Source organism: Rhinolophus hipposideros, assembly GCF_964194185.1.
Source record: "Rhinolophus hipposideros genome assembly, chromosome: 6".
NCBI classification, from domain to species: domain Eukaryota; kingdom Metazoa; phylum Chordata; class Mammalia; order Chiroptera; family Rhinolophidae; genus Rhinolophus; species Rhinolophus hipposideros.
In genome coordinates, this window is record NC_138052.1 from 96,724,604 (window position 1) to 96,744,550 (window position 19,947).

At 51.7% G+C, this 19,947-nt stretch overlaps 1 protein-coding gene across 1 annotated transcript in view; it reads left to right on the forward strand.

Annotated features, from left to right (window-relative positions):
* The first annotated feature begins 996 nt into the window (after positions 1–996).
* SH3BP4 (SH3 domain binding protein 4) overlaps positions 997–19,947 on the forward strand; it is an 80,216-nt gene continuing 61,265 nt past the window's right edge. The window contains exon 1 of the mRNA XM_081051868.1: positions 997–1,179. The gene's annotated coding sequence lies outside the window, so the exon portion shown is untranslated. The remainder of the gene's footprint in view (positions 1,180–19,947) is intronic.

Sequence of the window (19,947 nt, forward strand, 5' to 3'; positions counted from 1 at the left end):
TCAGTCTACTCGTGTGTGAAATGGACTAATGAGAGTAGCCAAGTGTGAGATTTTCTGAGGATTGAGTGTGTCAATCTACGGAAAGTGCTCACCACACAGTAAGTGGTGCGTTCATGTACCGGGCATTTCTTGAGCGCCTACTACGTGCCAGGAATGTTCCAGGCGCTGGGGACCCCGCGGTGTATTGGCCATACCACGTGTAAATGGTTGTGATGTTACATATTCCTTTTACATCCTGCTCAGCAGGAAAGTCTCCGTTTTTGTAATTTTCAATGTGGCTGCCTTTTTTCTTCTTACTTTTTCACTTTGCGCTTTTCCCTACATCTTCCCACCTGCCTTCCTCCCACGGCCCTCGATCAGCGTGTTGTAAGGGATCTTAGCACTGGGCGCTATCTTCCGCAGCCTGGACGACGCCCGCCCGCGGATTGGGACTTCACCCAGGACACCCCGCTAGGAGTCGCCCGAGAAGAGGTGAGAAGATGGGGACGCCGAGGGCGCAGGACGCGGCCAAAAGGTCGCGATGAAACAGCCGCGTCTCGATGCGCTCGGTACCAGGGACCACGACCCCGGGTTGCCCGGCGGCCAAGAGCCTGCTCCCAGGCCCGTGCCGGTAGGGAGCACGGCGAGCAGGAGGCACCTAGGTGGGATCCCCCAGCCCCCACCGCCCCCGCGGTGCGACCGTCTCGCCACCTGGTGACAAGCCCCGCCCCCGGCCTCCTAGCGGCGGCAGCCCAACCCCGCCCCCTAATAACCCCCTCCCGCCCCCGGCCTCCCGGCGGCCTCGGCTCGGCCCCGCCCTCTCCGCCCTCGCCCGCCCCACGCTGGGCTGTGCCCGCCCCCCGCCCCAGCCTCTGGGATGCCCCCGCTGGGTCCCGCCCTCCCCCCACCCCGTCCTCCCGAGTGGCCTCGGCTCAGGCTCCGCCCCCGCCCGAGGCCCCGCCCCGAGACCCCGCCCCCGCGCGGAGACCTCCCCCTGCCGCCGGCCCCGCGGGCCCCGCCCCGACGCGGGGACCACCCTCCACCGGCGGAGGCGGGCGGCGCGCTCCGGGCAGTCTGGGCGGTCTCGGCCCCTCGCCGCAGCCGCCGCGCGGTGGTTCCCGTGGAGCCGCGCGCCCCGGCCGTGCCAGCTCCCAGGCCGCGAGGGGAGCCGCGGGAGCCGCGGGACGCGGTGCGAGCCAGGTAGGCAGGCGGGGCGCCGGCCGTCCCCTGCGGGGCTCCAGCCCCACGATGGTCCCCCGCCGCCTGAGTGCGGGTCGCGGTGCCGGGCGGCGTTGGGAAGCCCCGTGCGCTCCTGGCCGCTCGTCCGGCGCCCTGGTCACCGCGTGCAGCGGGCGGGCCGGGATGCCGGGCTCCACGCCGCGCTCGAGCCCCCGCGTGGCCCTCTCTCCCGGCTCTGGCGCTTCCCGGGGCGTCCCCGCGGGGAGGTCCTCCTAGGCTACCCCGCAGGAATGTGCGGAGGGGAGCACTCGGCTCGCGCGGCCGTGGGCGCCCCGACGACTGGAGGGCCCGCGGCGCCCCCTCGCGCGAGTAGGGAAGGGCGCGCGGTCCCGGGTTAAACTTGGTGACAATGCATATTTCAACTTCGGAGATCCCTCTTACTAAGATGGAAATGAAAACCCGGGTTTCTGGCTTGGCCGTCCGGTGACCCAGCAGCCGCGAGGTGACAGCGCCGGCGGGCGGCGGGGGGGGACAGCTGGGAGAGGCGCGTTGCGCTCTAAGCGGTTTCCCGGGGAAGCCCGCTCCGCTCAGCGGACTGCTGGTCTGTGGGGTCCCAGTCTTGGAGTCCTGGCCCCGGGCACCCAGGCCTGCGCTGCCCCTTCCCACGGGTGCTGAGAGGCCGGGGAGGAGCTGCGGGAGGGCGGCCGGGCGCTCTACGTGCGGAGAGGGCTGGGGAGCCTCATGGATCGATGAAATTTTAAAAAGGGACGCTGAGCTGTAGTGTATTCGTACTTGTTCTTTTCAAGTTAGTGCAGCCGCTTGGTACTGTGTGCTTATCAGTAGTAATAAGTTAGCATAACTTTTGTCCTGCTCTCAGAAACTGTATGCTCTGGGTAGAAAACATGGAAATGAAGAGAAATATAAACAGTAAAACAGAAACCATCCCTGATCCCACAGTTCCTACTGGCCTTTAATAGTTATTAGTCTTACTTGGGATCACATCTTGCATCTTTAATCAATAAGTTACACTGGAGCTTCTCTAGCTTAAATCAGAAGTAATCCCTTCATGCACTTTCCCTCCCCACCCTTCAAAATGTGATTGTCTCTGAGCACCACCAAAGTTTGGGTTTATGGGCCTGGCTCCCTTCTCAGCAGGCCGACAGCCCCCTTCCCTGTGGGTGGTGTTCGCCATGCCTTCTGTATGTAGGCCTGAGATAGAGAGAGAGAAGAGTGGTCAGCTTGGAACACTGGCTCAGATAGGATTGGCCCTGTGCCTGTCCACCCTCCCCTGTGGTTTTGCTTCCTTGCCTTGTAAAAATGAAGGTAATGATTCTCAATCTGCTTCTCAGGCCACCATAAAAATTAATGGGTGGTTTGCAAAGTGTTTTGCCATCCTTGGATGGACAGCGGCTGTACTTTACCGGGCTTGGGAGTATTCTGCTGTTCTACGTTTCTGTGGCCATCAAATAAACTAGTCTAGCTCCTACCTGGCTATCCAGGTAGACAAACCTGGACCAGGAGACAAACTCCAGGAATGCCTGGTGTAGCCTGGGGAACCATCCTGGTCCCCTCTCAGGGCAGTTTCCAGGCCAAGCCCCTCTAAATGGGGCTTAGGAAGGAGACAACATGCCCAAATCCACCTCCCCCTCTGCTTGCTGCGTGTGGACGGATGGGGAGAGGGTCAGGGGGCACTGATATGAAGATGGGCCCCAAGTTGCACAGGCTGATGCTTGTCCATCTGTGGACTGCCAAGGCCACACTGATCCTAGAGGGAACAGTTAGTTCTGGGAGAATGACTCAGAAAGTGCACAAACCTGGCTTCCTAGGGGTTTGTTTTATGGCTCACTTGTTTATTAAATGAACAATGACCAGCTCAGATCTGCTGGGCCTGAGAAGCTTCTGTGAGCTTTAATTTTTTTTCCCCCCTAGTGGACCAAGACTCAGGCACCACACTTCAGTGTCCTTTTAAAAACAATTAGGAGGGACTCATACCATTAGTGAATTTCAGGTATGAAAAGCCTGGGTGGGGAGAGGTGTCGCACAGGTTGCCTTTTGTTCCCCTGGCACAGAAACCGTGATGGAAGATCCTCTTTCTGTAAACGGTCTCACGGGTTCCAGTTTGTCATTTGATAGTTTCATTTTTTTATTGTCGCTCCCACCAACGCTTTGATCTGCCCAAGGTCTAGTAGCTGATTGCAGCCGAGACTCGGGGGTTTCCGGAAGCACCCAGAAAGTGGACTGGACAGGTTGCTGATAAATTTCCTTAGCTAGGCCCATTGTCTGGTAATGTGCTTCCCCCTTATCTCGGGATAGGGAGGTAGGGGGAGTATGGCTGGATTTTCTGCTTTGTTGTTGTTTGTGAACTTGTGGCCCGGAATGGTTTTCCTGCAGGATGCTTGAACAGACTTCTTTCTTATTCTAATGCTGGTTTCTAGATAATAAGATATGCTAATGGAAGTGGGGTTTAAATCCTAGGATCCTGGCCAGGAAAGTGTGAGAGGAGTGTGTGCTCCCTCTTCTTCCTGGGGAGGAGACTACCTGGCTTTCACCAGCTTCTCAAGGGAGCCGCGGACCCAAACAAGGTTAGGAGCCATGGGGTTCAGCCCCTGCTGACCACCTCCTGGGCGCCGGGCAAGCCTCCCTGGCTCCTGGCTTGACGTTCCAACCTTGTTTTGACTGAGTAGCAGCTGCTATTGAGCCAGTGGGCCTCTGGCCAGCCATGTGGGTTCCTCTTAGCTTTGTTGTTTTCCAATTTGACACCCGAAATGGGTTGTGTTGCGATGTTTCTTCTGAGAATTGGAGTCAGGCCCCTGGGATATTTTATTTCCTAAGGCCCTGGAGATGGGTACTAGAACTTCTTTGTCCCAGGTCACTGCCTGACAACCAGGATTGGGAAAGGTCACCGAGCAGCTAAAGAGACTCCACAGAGAGCACACAGGCTAGCTTTGCTCCCTGTGTTTGCACTGGGATTCCAGAGCTGGGTCTTGGCTCCCCAGCTCTTTGCACAGTAGAAGCCCCACATCCTGCCATTACCCTCTGGAGGGAGTGACAGAAAAATAATTCACCAAGCCCCCACACAGCCAGGAAACCTGCCCCTGCTGCTCCATGGGCCCCAAGGGTGTCCCTGTGTTACATAAGAGCACCTGATACGGCAGGACCAGCGGCTGCTGGAGAGGGTGGCAGTGTTGAGCCTTTAGAAGAAGGCAGAGGCTGCAGAAGGTGTTTTGGAAATAAAAGGCAGGTGTGGTGTGTGTCAGGGAGGGAAGGGTGAAATCCCTACAGTGCACACAGCCTCCCTTCCATCGGCCAGGTGAACAAATACCCTCCCAAACCACCAGTCAGCGCCTGTGGAATTGAGGGAAAGGATGGCAAACCGAGTTTACCTAATTTAAATTGACATTTGGGGGCTTCAAGATGTACGAGGCCCCATGTGCACGCTTTAAAGGCTCACAAACACTGTGAGACTTTAAGTCACTCCTTCAATATTCATTCATTCAGTAAATGCTTGAGCTAGGACTCAAACCTGAATCTGCCTGGGCCCAGAGCTCTCTCATCTCCCATCTCCCAGTGTGCTGAAATTAAAGAAACAAATGGCTGTCAGTCATGCACTTTGGTAGCATTAAGACACAGGCATGAAAATAGCAGACTGCCTGCGTCCCTTACACAATGATAAAAAAAGCTCTTCCTCTGAAGGTAAGGCAATCTTTAAAACCTATGAAAGCTTTTCAGCCAGAAGGGAAGGTAGCCAGTTTGCACTTTTGTCCCCCAGGGTCACTGCCTTCCCCGTCTGCAGCTTAAAGGTTGATTTATTTGGAAGATTGCAGATTTTGAAGTTGGGATAACTCATCATCCGCTATGGAGTTTGTCCTTGCACCATGAAAAGAGGGTATTCTGGGCAGATGAGGTCACTAGAATAAGATTCAGATTATGGGGAGGCTGTTAAGTAAATGGAAGATAAGGGTTCCACCTTCCACTTTACCGCCTAAGAAATTACATACTAACGAGATTATTCTTATCTGCTCAATGAAAGCAAGTCTCTGGAGACTCGGCTGAAGCCTGTTAGCCCAACTCTTCTGAACAGATTGAAAAGAATACTTTGGTGAAAGGATTTTGTGGTTCCAAATTCTTACAAACCATCCTCTGCCCTCTCTCCGTGCAGGCAACTGAGGAAAACTCGACTCCATTCTTGATTTCAGGCCTTTAAAGTCTGCAGGCCTGAAAGGAAAACAAAGGTTTCCCGAGCCGGTAGTGTGCTGATAAACCTGCTTTCTGAGAGAAACACAACAAAGAGCTGAGGTTGTAGCGTCTGCCAATACCAAGGTGTAAATGCTCCCGCCATAACTGACTGCCAGCTACCAGGGTTGCGGCTGCAACATTATTATTACCGTGTTTCCCCGAAAATAAGACCTAGCCGGACCATCAGCTCTAATGTGTCTTTTGAAGCAAAAATTAATATAAGACCCGGTCTTATATTATATTACATAAGACCTGGTATTGTATTGTATATATTATATTATATTATATTATATTATATTATATTATATTATATTATATTATATTATATTATATTACATAAGACCCGGTCTTATATAAAATTAACACTACATCTTATATTAATTTTTGCTCAAAAAGATGCATTAGAGCTGATGGTCTGGCTAGGTCTTATTTTTGGGGAAACAGTAACAATCTGTGAGCCAATCAGAGCCAGCTCCAGCTCACCTTTCTTGCACTGAGCCCACCTGCCCAGACCCCTCATATGATGGATGAAATGGCTGTCTGGCTTCTGCTTGAACCATGTCTGCCTAGCTGTGCCGAGAGAATTTGGGTGTCATGGAGGAACCTAATTAGGGCAGCAAGAGGAGAGTGCTGCAAAACTCAGACCGCATCTTAAAATCATCTGGGAACTTTAAAAAACAATTTTTTTTTTCCTTTTTAATCCTTTGCAGAATGCTTCCCCAGTTGAATTACAATTTCTGAGGGTGGGGCCTAGACATGAATAGTTTTTAAAAGCTCCCAGAAGAGCCCCCTTTATAATGTCTATCCAGGGTTGAACCCCATTGATGCAGGGAATTTGTGGGGGAAAAAGTTAGTGAGTGTCGATGTTTCTAAGTTTCTTTGAGTCAAACTGATGGACATGCTGGGAAGCAAGATATCAAATGCTCCAGAGAATGACAGTTTTGCAGTTTCTTTTATACACTGGGAATTAGGAGGGAACGTAAAGAAGATGGCTTGAAGGTGGGAGACAGCAAGGTGGGGTGATCTCTATCATTGGATTACAGGATAGTAACGATTTTGTGCCTTCTTGAGAGTGGTTACACCTCAAGGGATCTGAAAAAGAGGTGTTTCACAGGAGAGTTAATCTACATGCACAGAAAACGGTGGACAGGGCTGGCTTACGGCAAAGATAACCTTTTCATAGGCCTGGGGTGTGACTACCCACCCTGACCTGTCCAGTTAGGAATGTGCGATCAGATCGCATTGGGGGGTTACTTTTGGGCGGATTTATTACAGAGCACTTTTTCATACACAAGAGGTAGTTTGGGGCCACGCATGGCAGACCCTGTATTTGAGGCCAATGAGGTGAAACTTTGCCTTGTGGGGCCAGCAAAAGTTTTCTAGCAGGAAGCTCTGAGTGTGAGGAAGAGGCCGGCAGAGGCCCACATCTTCCAGTTGCCCTCTGTTGGTCTTACTCCAGTGGCCCTTTCCCCCCGCCATGTGGTCCACATCCTCATTTTGCCTTGGTTGTGTCTGCTGGTTTAGAACAGAGGAGGGTCTTGGTGGAAGAAGGGGTCCAGATGAAGCGAGGAGATGGCTTCTTGGCTGGGCGTGGCAAGCTGACCTCGGATGTCAAAGCAGAGAGACGGAGTCTCCAGGAGCTTTCTGGGAACCCCACGTGAAGAAAAGAGACACTCGACAGCCCAGGACTTTGTAAGAGTCCCTGAGTTTGGTTGCACACATGATCTCATTATATTTTCACTATCATAATTAGCAGTAAGATTATTTTAAAACATGAGAACTTTTTTGGAGGCAGCAAGCACATGAGAAGTGAGTGTCACTGAACTTCTGAGCTAGTCTTGTTAGCAGATCTGGGGCTAGGAAGGGCAAACGATGGCCTTGAGGTGTGGAATTTAAGAAGGCATTCCTTGGTGTGGTACACACATCGGGGTCGCCCTGCTGATCGACCGATGGTGGAGAGAAGGCAGACTCAGGCCTCATTCCCTTGGACTGGAACCCATGAGCGTGGAGGAGCTCAGCGGGGCCTGGGAGCACGTCTTGGTCAGTCCGTGAAGGTGGGGCAGGAAGGCCAAGGGGCAGGACTGAAGCAGCTGGCCCTGGGAGAGCATGTCTTGCGTGTGTCCCTGAGGCCAAAGAGGAGAAGGCTGGGGATGTGGAGGAAGGGGGTTGGGAGCCCGACGCGACCGGACAGTTCTGGGTAAGGAATGGTCAGAGAAGTAGCAACTGGAAGTGGGGCTGCACTGGATTTGGCTTCTTTGAACCGTGTGATTGTGGTGTGGGAAGCTTCTAGAAAAAATAGAGAACACGGAGGATAGGCCACAGAGAAGAATGTTAGTGATGAAATCAATAAGATTGTCATTGGAGAGTGTCAAGACCGGAGGGACCCAGGGTTGGGTCACAGCAGCCGGGGTGATGGCAGCCGGGGAGGTCTGGTGGGCATGACATGGAGGGGTCCAGCAGGGAGCCATGGAGGGTCCAATGAGTGGGTGAGTGGCCAGAGATGGGCATGGATGGTTGTCATCAGGGGGAACTGGTTTAAAAGCCTTTTCAGGTTGTACCTCTGCTACTGGTTTTCACCAGCCTTTGTGACAGGCTAGCTGAGGGCCTCATTCGTCCCTAGCACCGAGGTGCCTCAGACTCTCTTCTCTGGGAAACCTACGCTGTCTCCCCAAGTCAGAAGCTGACCCCTGCTTGCTGACATGTCTGGTGGCCCCCTAGGCGCGGCACTGCTGGGTGTTGGGTTGCATTTTATTTATGTCCATGACCTCATTGCACAGACAGTGTGTCCCGTGAAGGAAGAGATTGACAGGTGAAGAGGGGCGGCCAGGCTGAAAACTTAGGGTGGAGACTTCCCATAGAACCATGTAGAACAACGCTAATATTTTCTTCTTAACGGTTTAAACAGACTCTTCTTACAGTATCTGACAGAGGTAATTTCTGGCCTATGAATAATAATCAGCTTGCTTAGTTAGATCTGCTGTGGCCATCCCATGGTTCTGTGCAATTTAATTTTTCATTCAATGAGGCTTACTACCCGCCTCTGTTTACCCATTTTACACTATTGCCCCTTTTGAAAGGATTGGAATTTTTAATAGCTTCAGGATACAAAGAAGTACATGGAATATTCTAAAAATGCACGTACTTTTAAACATTTAAATTACCCTTAGAATTGTAGCTTTGACCAGTGATATCAGGTATTTGTATGTGTCCAGTGCGTACACGGAAAGTAAAGGTACTGTGTTCAAATTGAACTGGAAGTAATTGCAGCTGATGTGATACATTATAGACAATTCAGGTAACGTGCTGGGCCCAGGGCCTGTGAGCAGAGCTTCTCTGAAGATGGTGTGGACGTGGTGGTGGGAGCAAAACACCGGGTCATTTCCTCCTACTCCACATGCCCCCTGGCAGAAATGGTGAGGTGTTTCTTCCCCTTGTGACTTCAGAAATCAGTGTTTGGGGTGTTTGCAGGAGGAGGGCTCTGTTCTGGTTACATACCGGTCAGCTGGCCACTGGCTAGCTCGCCTTCGTGGTGCTGTAGGACCATCACACCGACATTTCGAATTCTGGTCACATTTCAGGCCCATGTTGGAAGGTGCCAACTCTGGGTGACATCACAGCCCATCGGTCGCTGCCGGACATCCAAAATGAGTTCCCTGGAGTCTGCTTACTGCACATTTTTGGCTTATATTTTAGTAGAAGCACCTCTGCGTTCAGTGCTGTTCATTTAGAGGGACGTTCGTGTTCAGAGACAGATTGGGGATGTGTTGAGTGTGGAGCTTTCTCAGCTCCAGTCAGGGCTGTGTCATTCAGCCCTGGGGAGGGAAGGAGGAGGGCGGCTGCCAGGAACTCATTTTCTTCAGGTGGGGACCAGGGGCCTGTCAGTCTCCTTACTTCCATGTTATAGTCTCAAATATTTTAAGCATCTGAGTACTTCAGGTTTCAGGTAATTTGACGTTTAGATGCTAATCTCTCAAATATAGTTACTAGTTGGTCACACACACACACACACACACACACACACACACACACACGAAATACTCACATTCACCTTTGAACAGGGAATTTTCTGTGATTTCATGTGTTTACTGGGCTTTTCCTCTGTCAGGCACTGTGCCCAAATCTTCTGTAAATGGCTCTTTCTTTTCGGTCAATCAAATCTGAAACAGCCCGGTTTGCACAACTGAAAGCCATCCTATTTGAGTCAAGGAAAATCCTTATTAAGAATTAAGTGACTAACCATCCATCGTGTTCTTCTAACTTAAGTGTTTCGCATCCAAGCCCTTGTCGGGGAACAGAAATAGCTGAGATGAAGTTTTCGGGCCGGACTGCGGGAAGTTCCTTTTTTTGCAGTGGGCTCTCCAATGGCTCTTCTCTGGGACCTGTTTTATTTGTGGTGACATCCAAGGCTTCTCAGTGGCACACACCCATCTGTATTTGAATCTTTGGCTTCTGTGTACTTGCAGTTTTGACCTCGGGCATGTTTTTGGACTTCTTTGAGTCTCAGCTTTCTCCTCTGTAAAAAGGCGGTGGTGCTACTTACCTCCCGGGGCTGAGAGATGGGAATGTGGAGATGGTGGACCTCACTGCCTCACCTGAGGCTTCAGCCCCACACCTGTCAGGAGCCCTTGGTCACTGGTCTCTTCTGAGTCCCGTGTGCTCTGGAGCCCGTTCTTCAGTGTTGAGTAAATCGAGGTTTTGTTCTGTGATGTTTCAGCACCCGAGTTAAACAGGAACGCAGGACTGGGATATTTTTAGGGGTTCAGTCTGATCTTTACAAAGTGCACAGGTGTGGACTGGCTCCACGGTGCCGTGGTGCCTATCTAAGGATTAGGACCCCCAGTCCTTGCCCCATTCCTCGAATTCCTGGGAGCCAGAGGAAATGTGTGGGGTGGAGTCAGCAAGTTGCACCCACCGCACACCCAGGCTGGGATGGAGTGTGGCTCTGGCTGGTGGCATGGGCGACAGGCAGCTGCATGCTGAAGGGTTTGTAAGGAGGCCTGACCTACCCTGGGGGGCGGGAGAGGGTGGGGTGAAGAAGCACCTTGTGTTCAGTGTAAGTACTTCCTAGATGTATGAGTATGAATTGTTTGGGCATGAGTTTCTTATGATTTTCCCTTCTTTTCTTTAAAAATCCTTCTGCACTTTAAGGTTTGTTTTTTAATCACTCGAGTAATTACTTATTCGTATAGAAACATTAGAAAATGCAAAAGGAGAGAAAAGTTCACAACCGTGGAAGTCTGCCACCCACCCATAACCTCACTCTGGACCATTTCCTGTGAGTCTTTCACAGGTTTTCACATGTAAAGCTTCCAAACAAAATGGATGGTAGAGTGAGCGCTTGTTTTGTCTGCTTGGACCGGGCACATAGTAATTCTTCAATAAGCATTTGTGCATTGAATACTATGCTTTTTAAAAAGTGCTTTCTATCTAAAATTGTTGCTGACATTTTCAGGTGACTAAGGACAGTTTTGGGTCCTCAACTTTACTGTCAGGTTTGTACAGGGATGTACCTTACTTATTTAGCAAGTTTTTATTCATTATAAACAGCATAGCAGTGACTATCTGGACACACACGTCTTTCCGTGGTGCATGTTTCTCCTTTGGATGATTTTGTTTTCTCTTCCAGGGTGCTGAAAATCCATAAAGAACTCGTAGTTGTATTCATTGTGGGGTGAGTGTATACCCGCTACTCAGAAAGGCACCTCCAGAGGGAGTGACATGGGGGCAACCCCTGCATCTGTGGAATAAAACGCGGTGCACTTTAAGACCATCTTAGATTGTTTGCAGCCCTTTGGGAGACTTCATTGCCGGTTGTCCACGTCCTGCCGTGCTGCCCGATGCACTTTTGGGGTGGCGATGGGAAGTGCACCCCTCAGTTTTAGGAGGCACACATCCATGCCAGTTTCAGGAACATTAGCATGTGGGGGGAACCGTGTGTTTCAGGACAGAGGAGACATTTCTGTTGGGAGGTCTTCAGGGCCCACCCCCTCCTAGAAAGGGGTGAGTGATGACTTCCAAGTGTTCAGCTTCGGGAATGGTTATTGTAAGCTCCTCCAGGGTCCTGTCGTTGTAGCCATGCCAGGCATGATTTGGGGGGCCGTGTCCCTTGATTGGCTGCGCCAGGTGGATGGCATATTGACCTGGCACACAATAATGGCACAGGTGTGATTTTCAGAACCTCCAGGTTCATTAAGAGGAGAACGTGCGTGATACCTTCCACTGAGGATGAGGCCGTAATTCTTATTTCTAACTGCTGTCTGGTGTCACAGGACTTGTTCATTCTGGCAAGAGAAGCACTAAGTGATGGGCAGAATGTTTGTTCAATGTGCTGTGTCCTGAGCGTGGCTGCCTCCTCGGGTCTTGGCATCACGCAGTCTGTCTGAGGCATCAGGCATCTGCTGGGACATGACACGGCACTTTGGGTGCTGCTGGGAAGGCGGGAGGATGGCTCGCTCGCTCTGGTTATTTGTTCTGGTGCCAGGTCCACCTCAGGTGTTTGGGGGTCCGGAGGCCCTAGACCGGGCGTGAGAGCTGAGCCCTTCTGTAACCCTCTGGGACACTGCCCTGGCTCTTTCCACCTCCTTCTGGTTGGCTCTTGTGTGACTTGAACTTCAATCCCTCACCTGTGAGCCAGGTGGGTGATGGAGAGACCACCAGAGACGGCCTCTGTTTCGGGAGAACAGGTCAGGGTGCACGAGATGTGCCGGCAGATCAGGACAGGCTCCCCAAAGAAGCCCACTAAGTGGGGGTACTGGAAGGAATCTCACAGGTGCACGCAGGGGGCTTGGGGACGGTGGGTGGTTGGGTGAATGCAAGTCAAAAAGAGGTGACAGCTTTCTGGGAGCACCACAGAGGACGTGAGAGGCAGGTGGCTGGATGAGCAGGGCCTTCTGGGCTTCAGTCGGCTTTGAACTTTTGTCTCGGGGCACTGGGGAGACTTGGATAAATGTGCGAGCATGATTTGAAAGGGGACAGGGAAGGGACCTGACACAGCACACCCCTCATCCTGGATCCCTCCTCACAATCCCAACACCCCCTGCAGCCTGTGGGGCGCCCGGCACCCCACTGTGTGACCCACAGTAGTGCTTCTCCCTCACAGATTATTGTGAGAGGCTCCTGAAATCATCTGATTAAATGACCCCTCTGTACAGTTTTAATGAAGAGTTATCTTTATTTAAAAATGACACTTTGGAAACGAAGTTGACGGTCGGATTATCAAGAGCGCCGCAGCATTTTATATTTTAGAAAGTAAAGGTGTTGATGAAGGTGTGAAGATTTCCAGTTTAAACGACATCGGAGGTACTGTGAGATGGATCGGAGTACCTCCTGGTCACCCGAGCCCCTGACCAGCTTTAAATGTGGCTGTCCCCCCAGGCCACGGCACATGGGGCACCAGGCTGGATGGACGAGCCCTGGCGTGCCGTGTCAGCTTCTGAAACCCACCAGGATAGGCAGTGGTCCCCTCCTGACAGTCCCCTTCTCGGCCCCGTGAGCTGCTGGGAGGTTGTGGCTGGGCCGGCCAGCCAGCAGATTTCGTGTTTCACCCACGTGATCCTGGCCCATCCCGTTTCTGCTTCTGGGGAAACTGCGGTGGAGCCTTGTGCTCCAGTAGGACAACCTGCTGTCCTTGAGGTGCTCAGAATAGAAACCATTACTTCTTCCAGGTGAAAAGGATATGGCTAAGAGCTAGAAAATGATGTCATCAACACTGCTTTTTTGTCATCAGTGAAACTGACAAGTAATTGGCTGTTTGCTAAGTTGGGAGTACGATTATTCCGGAGAGAAGCGGGGTTATTTTGATGAGCACGAAAATGGAGAGAAGAGTAGTGATTCCCTGGGGATCAGGTGGGGGGCTGGTGCATGTGACAGGCGAGTAAGGCATTCAGGACGAAATGCCGATTTACGGCTTAGCCGATGATTGTAAATTAGGCGTTCTGGGGAAACTTGAGCGCGTGACTTTGAATCTGTTAGGTTGTTCGAGGTTGTCCTTTGTCCTTTGCTGGGAATTGCAGATAGGCCCCTCAGTGGAGCCTGTGAATAGGGCTGGAAGGGAGTACGCAGGCATAATGCTGTGGTTTGGGTGCGAGGGTACCTGGGCGAGTTTGGGGCAGTGGTCTCCTGTCATCTGTAACAAAATGAAGTCCACTGTACATTTAAAATGTTTGGGGAGAAATGAGAAGTGGTAGCTGATGTTCGTAAAGCGCCTACAGGCAGTCACTGTGCCAGAGCCTTTGACTTCTCCGACCCTGATGAAAACCCAGTGGGGTAAGTGGCATTGTTCACACCCTGCCGACGACAAAGCCGAGGCCAAGTGTCCATGGAAATGGCGACTTTTGAAAACACCGGGCAGCAAACGGTCTTACGTGCTGCTTGTGCCTGGATGCTATCTGAAGGCATGTTGACCCCAAACCGTGAGTGCCAGGCTTCCATGGGCAGCGGCCATTGCAGGCCCACGGACTGTGAGCATGGGAGGATTGGGGTCCCTGAAAAAGACACGCAACCAGACGTTTCACTGGTGGCCACCGTTCATTCTCAGATGGGCACTGCCCTGGAGTGACTTCCACTCCCCTGTCCGCGGTGTGTGTTTTACACGCCGGCATCTTGGATTCAGTTTCACACTGACTTCACCTCCTGCACTGGCGGCTGTCTGTGCCTTTGACTCCCTTATCTTCCTTGGAATTGTAAGGATGCTCAGAAACTCCGAAATAAAGTCGTGTTCATGGATGGCAGATGGTATTGGTGACAAACTAATGTGTGCTCCGCATGTCTGGCAGAGAAAGTGTAGCTCTCTGCTTAAGTGAGCTAACTGTGCGCTTGGTAACACAGGTACGAGAGAACACGGATTCCCCCTTTGCTAACAGGTCACATCCATGTCTTCTCTCTTTGTTGGGCGTTCTTGCACAGCACGGGTATATGGGGCTCATGACCATCACAGATGGGACGTCAGTAGTATTTGCTGTGTGCCAACCGATGTCTTCACACTTTGCCTATAACGTCCTCATTCTCACATCTCATGTGAGGCCAGGCATTCTTGGCGATGCCTCTGTAACAGATAGGGAAACTGAGGCACCAGTGCGGGGGCACTTGTCAGAGCTGTGAGTGCAGCAGTCAGGATTTGAGTCCAGACTGTCACTGGTAAGTCCCTCACCGGGTGCCTGTTCTCCCCAAGGGTAGGCAAGTCCCGGGGCAAACAGGGTGCTTTCCACCAGACCAGGGAGCAGCGTGGGGGAGGCAGGCAAGGTGAGGTCTCAGGTGAGATGAGCATGGGCAGGTGATAGCCAGGTGGGTAGTCCGAGGGGCTGATTGCCGTCCACCAGCAGCAGCCAAGGCTTGAGCACAGGGAGAGACCCTAATGCTGGGAGAGTGGGGAGTTGGGCAGGAGGGGGCTCCATCTTCTCGCCCACTTCACCTTCACGCTTGGCAAGCGCACACGGGCCCTGCTGTGGTGAGGTGTGGCGCTGTGTCCACATCCCCCCTTCATCCCCATCGAAGCTGTCATTTGTCAAGGTCTACACCTCGCAAGGCGCCCTGTGGGACACTTGGTGGAGAAAATCTAGACTCACTCAGGAGCCTCACCACCGAGTGGTAGATGTTTTAGAGATAAACCTTTATACCTGGGAAGCCTGCCCTCAAATATCTCTGTTTTCTGGTGCTTTTCTGATTAGCCATTGCCTGCAGGAATTAGTGCTGCATGGGAAGCCCAGGGTTGAGCCATCTCTGGTTGTCCTGCTGCCACCAGTGGGGAAGCCCCACAGGACTTTACCTTCACCAGGTGACAGTGGCCACACCCAGGGCCATCAGGTCCTCTCACCTGTCCATCAAAGCTGATGGAGTGGATGGTGAGCAGAACTGTCTGTGCCCTAGTCCCCAAGAGGTGTGGGACTCAGGATAGCTTGGTGATAATGGTGATGGACTGATGGAAAGTTCCAGAATTGCCTCTTTGGATGTGTGAACTCGGAGGGAGTATTTGGAAGTAGCAACATCGCTAGAACCATGGTGTGGGGGGTGAGGGGTGGTTTCATCTGTTTCCCTAACCAGGTGCTCCCGGGAGAGTCACCTGGTCAGTGCTTACAGCCAGGTGGACCCCAGGGGGTCCTTGTTCTTTTTAAGGGGTCTAGTTTTTATTTTAATATTTTCTTTTAACCGAAGAGTTGTTTTTTTAAGTACTTAATTTTTCTCTTCTCTATTTTTCCCTCTTTCTTCCATCTTATTTCTAGTTAACTCTGGCATCATTGCGTTGGGGCCAGGGAAGGTCCGTACAGATTTCTACTTTGGGGACCCTTACAGAGGTTCAAGAATGTTTCCAGTGTTGGCGAATGTCCTTGGGTGCGTACACGTCATTTTCTCTGTCACAGGTTTCGATATGGATCGATTAGACCAAGTTCATTGATTCCAATATGGTCTGTGTTGCGTCCCATCTGTTCAGTCTGTCGAGCTCTCAGATTTCGAGAGCTGGGCGCATGATTCCCGGCTGCGGTTTTGTCATTTTCTCCGGGTCAACACTCACGGTTTTTCTTCATGTATGTTCTTTCAGAATGGTAGTTGGATCTTTTTGTCACTTTACGTTTTGTCGGTGTGAAAATCCTCTCTTGTGTGGGTGTATTCCGCGTTCCTGGTCCTAAATTTTGCCTTTTCTGACACTCCTTTATTGCTGGGTCAGCTTGTCGTAGATTTATTTCACGCAGTGTATAAGCGGTTCTTTTCACGAGGTTCAAGTCCTCTTTCTAGATATTTCCTGTAACACACAGGATTGGTTTTATGATTTGGTGACCTAAGTACCCGGGCTCTCGTCTACCCAGCTGGTACCTTTAACACACGGAGAACATTTCGGCCAAAATGATTTGATGAGTGTCAAGAACGGGTGTGGTGGTGGAACTCCGGGAGGCTGTTCCCTGTGCAAAGTGAGTGCCTCACAGGGATGACCTCATCTCTCTCTTCCTAGTGTCCGTGGGCGTAGTTTTCACAAGAAATTTCAATTGTGTGTTGTTAAATCTGCCAATGCTATTACGAATTTCTTGTTGCGCAGTGTTTAATGAGTTGGAGTTTTTTGCAGTACTGTGTGATTTTGATTCTGTGTGTTTAATGCCTTGATCAGGGGGTGACCCAGGTCCGGGGGTGACCCAGGTCCATCCCCCCACCCAGGGCTCAGGGTCCCCCTCTCTGTGTTTGGGAGATTGTGTGTTATTATGTGTACTAGTGGGGTTCTGTGGGACTCCACAGTCACATGACGTCCCGTGTGTGCCGACTTCTGCTGCGAGTGACATGGCTTGTGACCCGGGCCTCTGCCTGAGTGGCAGACCTCTTTCCCCTTGTTCCTGCTTGTTCATTCATCGGTCCCGTCGCAAACACGCACAGATGCCATCAGCGTGCTGGGCACACTGCAGCTATGGTCTCCACCCTTCCCCGAGAACAGAAAACACCATCTGATTGTGTTTCTTCCCGGCCCGCAGACGCCGGCCCCTCGTGGTTTCACAGAGTCAGCCTAAGTTTTCAGCGTGGCCTGTGGGGTCTGGCAGGCTGGCCTGGAGCATTTTGTCTGTGGCCTGCCCCTCCCTGTAGCCTCCAGTCCTGTCCCTCAGATGCCATAGTGGTCTCCCATGACGTGTTTGCTTTCCTGGGCCATCCCCCTGTCACTTCCTGTCACCTCCTGCCTGTGAGACTTGCCTCCTCAGGCCTTAAGGCTCCATGTCAGACACACACACTCTCCGACCGCCACTCGCTCCCCCTCCTTCCTCACTTCTTGTTTAGTTCCAGCTACACGGGTCAGCACTCAGCAGTTGCAAGCATTGATCCTGGGGGCTGGCCCAGGTGGCCTTACCTTGCTCCTGAACTTAAGGGGGTCTCCTCAGGGCTCCTCATGCTTACAGATATTGCTCACCAAACCGCCCCCCCTTGGAGAGTCAGTTGGCCTGGGCCTGGGGCCCCGCCTCCCTAATTTTAAAAGCATCCCAGGTGACTATACTCAGCCAGACTGAAAATCACCCACTTACAGTGACGCCATTGGAATACGTGTGTTGCACGGTATCATTCCTGAGAGAATGGTTTTTGTGAACTTTTGGTGTGCTTAAATTTGTTTGCTATAAGCATAGTACGTGCTTTTGTAACAATTCCAAACATGACAGGCACCTGGCAAGTGAGAAGTGAGTCTCTCTTCCCCCCCTGGAACAGGCTGTGTCTCTGGGCTCTCCTGGGACTCCGGCCTTGACTTCTCAGCCTTGACTTTTGGGGCTAATTCTGCTGGGCTGTGGGGGAGTCTTCTGCTGACTGTCCTGTCACGCAGGTTTCCACGTCTGTGTTCCCAAGTGGCTGAGGCGTCGTTTGGGAATCAGGGTCACTCTGCCTCGAACAGCAATTGCCCAGGCCCGCGTTTGTGGTTCTAAACTGCCTTAGAGCTAACCTGTGCGGCACCAGGCCTGAAGTGAAGGGAGTTAGGCTGCAGGGTGTTGCCAGACACAAAACATTTCAGAAACTACATGAGGAAAATGAATCGACTCCTGTTTAGGACCTCCCTTTCTTTTTAAACATTTTTATTTATTGATTTTTAATTTTATTTGTTGGTTTTTAAACCCACATAATAGAAGATTTGCCATCTTAACAGTTTTTAAGTGGGCAGTGCGATAGTGAAAAGTGTATTCACGTTGCTGTGCAACAGATCTGCAGAACTTTTTCGTCTTGCAAAACTGAGTCGCCCATTAACTAGCATCTCCCCAGGCCCCGCAGCCCCCAGCGCCTGGCAACCACCAGTCTGCTTTCTGTGTCCATGAATTTGACTGTTAGGCAGCTGGTATCAGTGGACGCGTACAGTGTTTGTCTGTGACTGGTTTCTTTCTCTTAGCATAATGTCACCAGGGTTCATCTTTGTTGTAGCAGGTGTTAGAATGTCCCTCCTTAAAAGGCTGAATACTATTCCTTTGCATGGATGGACCACATTGTCCTTATCCATTCGTTCGTCCATGGACGTGTGGCTTGTGCCTTTTGGCTGTCGTGAATCCTGCTGCTGTGAACATTGCTGTGCAAATATCTCTTGGAGACCCTGCTTTCCGTTCTTTGGGGTTTATACCCCGAGGTGGGATTGCTTTGTCATATGAGAGTTCCGTGTTTAATTTTTGTTTGCCACCTCCGTACTGTTTTCCGCAGAGGCTGATCCTTTTACATTCCCACCAGCACTGGACATGGTTCCAGTTTCTCCGTCCTCACCCGCACTGGTGATTTTCTGGGTTTTATGGGCGTGTGGTGATAGCACCTGTGGTTTTGGCTTGCGTTCCCTGAGGACTAGTGACGTGGAGCGTCTTTCCATGTGCTTGTTGGCCGGCCTGCCCCTTTTAAACATCATTTATTTACTTAGATTTTCTGTCAAGTGTTTTTGACCAGCCGTTTTCTTTATAGGTACAGGAACTGCTTGTGGCAAGAATGAAAACTGAAGTGAGTTGTTCTAGATATTGTGGGTCTCTCATTTCACACGTGCTTGGGGACCTTGTTTCTAAACAGACCACTTAGAGGGAGGATTTCCTTCCATGAAATCGGGAACAAGCCTCCCCTGGCATTACTCCCAGAAAGCCGCCTTTCCCCCTGCAAATTGTTGAAAGAGTCGATAGGGTTAAAGTCCGTTGTGATGAGTAGCACATATAAAACGCGCTGGTCCCCCTGTAGACTTGAAACCTGAGGAGCCACCCGGTGACTCTGAAGTTTGGCCGTTGACTGTGTCTTGTGTTTGTCTCTGAGTAAACCACACTTACCCGAGATTTGGGAAATACGGCCTGTGGGCGGAATCAGCAGTTGTCTGACTACCTGTAACTATACTGCTGTGCGGCCAACATCCAAGCATCTTTTCACAAACGGCGCCATTCGCGTTTGCTCCCGCAACCTGCTGTTTCCCTCAGCAGTCATGGGGGACAGCACTTGCTGGCCACACTGATGTCACCTGTGTGCCATCCAGCTGCTTAGCCCTCCCTCCAAGGTGAGTGCCATCTTCCGGGCAGCGGTTTGTATCCCTTCTTCATGGCCCACGCAGGGATGGACACGGTCGTTCGCCCACTCCAGTGCACGCACCAACATTTCCCTCCCAGCTGCTCTCTGAGATGGGGTTTCAGCAAGCACCCCAGCACGGCAAGCAGCTTCCCTGGTAGGAGCGGTCCCAGTGCGCTGTCCTGAAGTCAAGCTGGCAAACATCACTGGCAGCCCTGTATGTGGCGGGCACCGGTCTTAAAGCCACTCTGACTTCTAGGGGACACAGGCATGTTACAGACCCCCCCCCGGAACAGACAGTAGATGCTTTCTCTCGCTTCCCTCAGCCACAGGCTGCCCAGAGGCCCTTCTCCCCTTTCTGAAGCCTGGCTTTTGGGGGAGCTGTGGGTGGCAGTGCCCACATGGGCTGCCCACCACCGACTGTTTTTCTGGGTCTAGTTTGATAGGTGTGGTTTGGAAAGTTCGCTTGAACTGTGGAGAAGGAATATGTTCACTTTCAGCTCCTCCCTTGCTGTGGGAAAACTGTCATTCAGGGATTTGGGAGAGTTGTGAACTTGGCCCCCTTTGCTACGTTGGGTGGAGTGGGGT